Genomic DNA, 2,401 nt, shown 5'->3' on the forward strand with positions numbered 1-2,401 from the left:
ATGGATCTGACTACTTTTCACACGGGCAGCGATATGTAGCCTGCTCAAGAGTCAGGTCTTCTCGCAGCCTATTTAACCATGCCCCAGGTGGACGTGCTTTCAATGTCGTCTATCAAGAGGCTCTTCGGTAAATAAAACTAATTTTTTTCACAGATGTGTGATACACTACAAACACACAAGTACAACTCATCACAATTTGACATTTTCCGTTTTTTCTAAGTGATGCAGTTAACACATGGTCCACAGTATCTTTTGTTACCTTATATTCAATTGTTATAATAATGTACAATAAAAAATGCAAAATGTAATGTAAATAATGTAAAAGTAATTTGATTGTTAATTGTTAAATTAATGTATTATTTATGCACACAACCCGTAAGAAGGACGGGTACACATCTAGTACTTAATATAAATGAAAGTGTTTAAAATATTATACTTTTTGATTAGCGTAAATATATTTGTTATAAAAACAATTTCTCCTTAAGATATCTTTTATTAATATATACACTAATATGATTCACGTTTTGCATCATATTTCTTATATTAAATGGGAAAAGTGTAAAAGGCTGGAGATAGTTCCTACATACCTATATCTATATTAATGTTGCTGCAAAATATGTGATAAAATAAAAAAGAAATAAATCAGAACACATTGTTCCAGTGTGAAAAATGACAGTCAAATATTAGATCACGCAACTGTTTTACATACTGGATTCGAGTCACTCGGTTAGTAGGCCTCTAAAGAGGCACGAATAAATAAGTAATTCACTTCAGTCACAATAGTTGTATATGAAAATGTTATTTTTATTGGTTATTTAGTGTTCAACCAAATGGGTAGTAAAAACATAAACATGTGCTTGCAACATGAAAACAGGATTTTGCGTTTTGAGTATCTTTTTTTCTGTTATTATGTTTTGGGGGGAGGGGCAATCGGCATATAAAAAGAATAAACATGACTAAATCGGAAAAAGAAAGAAGAAACTACTGTTATTAGTCTTTTCTGTTTATATAGTTTGCTCATTATGCATAAATATGTATGACTATTACTTTCCCCAGATTTATGAATGTCAAATGGTTTGCTTTATCCTGAGCATTATGCATCTCTAAAACAGGCCTGCAAACTCCAATTCATCAGCTTTGCTTACTTTTGGTTCTAAAGCCACATGAATTTCTGAAAATTTAAATATATTCAGTACCTCTTGTCTTTATCCAGAAAAAAAAAAGTGCAAGGATCCTTTTTCTTACTGATACGAATATGAAGAGGAAAGTTCAATGTAAGAAATATAAATTCGACTTTAAAATGGTTGTCAAAATAACCTGTATTTTGTCATTATTCGTTGCAACTTGAAATGATTCCAAAAAGAAAATACGCAAATTGCAGTTGCGCATGCTGGATTGACCTCGTGTAACACGATCATCTAGCGACTACTGCTAGCGGATCCTTGCTTTACATTTATGAATATATTACGATATATACTAACCCTAACGTTAGCCGCATTAAGCAATGAGTTCAGTTATCTACTTCTTCTTAGTTATAAATAAATAGTTATTCTTGAGAGCATGCCTCATCAGCGGTGAATGGACATCAATTAATAAAATAAAAAATACCCCCCCCCGTCTTTCGGCCAATCTTGTCCCTAGAATTAATCTTCCACAGTTGCGCTTAGAACGAGAGTGTCACTGGTGTCACTACTCTTTCCGACTCTTTCACTCTTTGTTATCCTCAAAGGTAGCGTTTTCCAATCCTATAACATAGCGTAACGTTTGGGGGCATACTGATCCATCTCGGTTGTCCCATCGTCTATACTAAATTAAAACTATTAAATAAATTAATAAAAAATATTAAAGCCAGCCTTTATCATACATATAATTATCAAGCATTCTTTTAAACTCACTTCAAGTTACTGCCTCCACAACATCCGAAGGCAACCCATTTCAGAGGTCAACTACTCTTGTAGAAAAATAAAACTGTCTTAGCTGGAGATGGCTCTTACCTTGCCAAAATTTGTATTTGTGTCTTCTAGTCCTACTATTCTCGCTGTTAAGTATGAAAAAAAGATGATGCATCAACACTTTCAATTCCCTTTATAATCTTATACACCTCAATCAGATCCCATCTAACACTTCTTTCATTAAGAGAAAATAATTTCAGAGATCTTAACCTCTCCATCCCAGCAACCTTCTCTGAACCCTTTCCAAGAATTCAATGTCCTTCATAAAGTAAGGGACCCAAGACTGGACACAATACTTCAACCGTGGCCTAACCAGTGACCTATACAATGAAATTATATCTTCTTTTGACTTGTATTCAATACTTTCTGTAGATACAACCTAAAATCCTATTTGCCCTACCACTAGCAACAGCACATTGCTTGGATGGCTTAAGAGACTGATCAACCAT

Source organism: Limulus polyphemus, unplaced genomic scaffold, assembly GCF_000517525.1.
Source record: "Limulus polyphemus unplaced genomic scaffold, Limulus_polyphemus-2.1.2 Scaffold109, whole genome shotgun sequence".
Classification (NCBI taxonomy): Eukaryota; Metazoa; Arthropoda; class Merostomata; order Xiphosura; family Limulidae; genus Limulus; species Limulus polyphemus.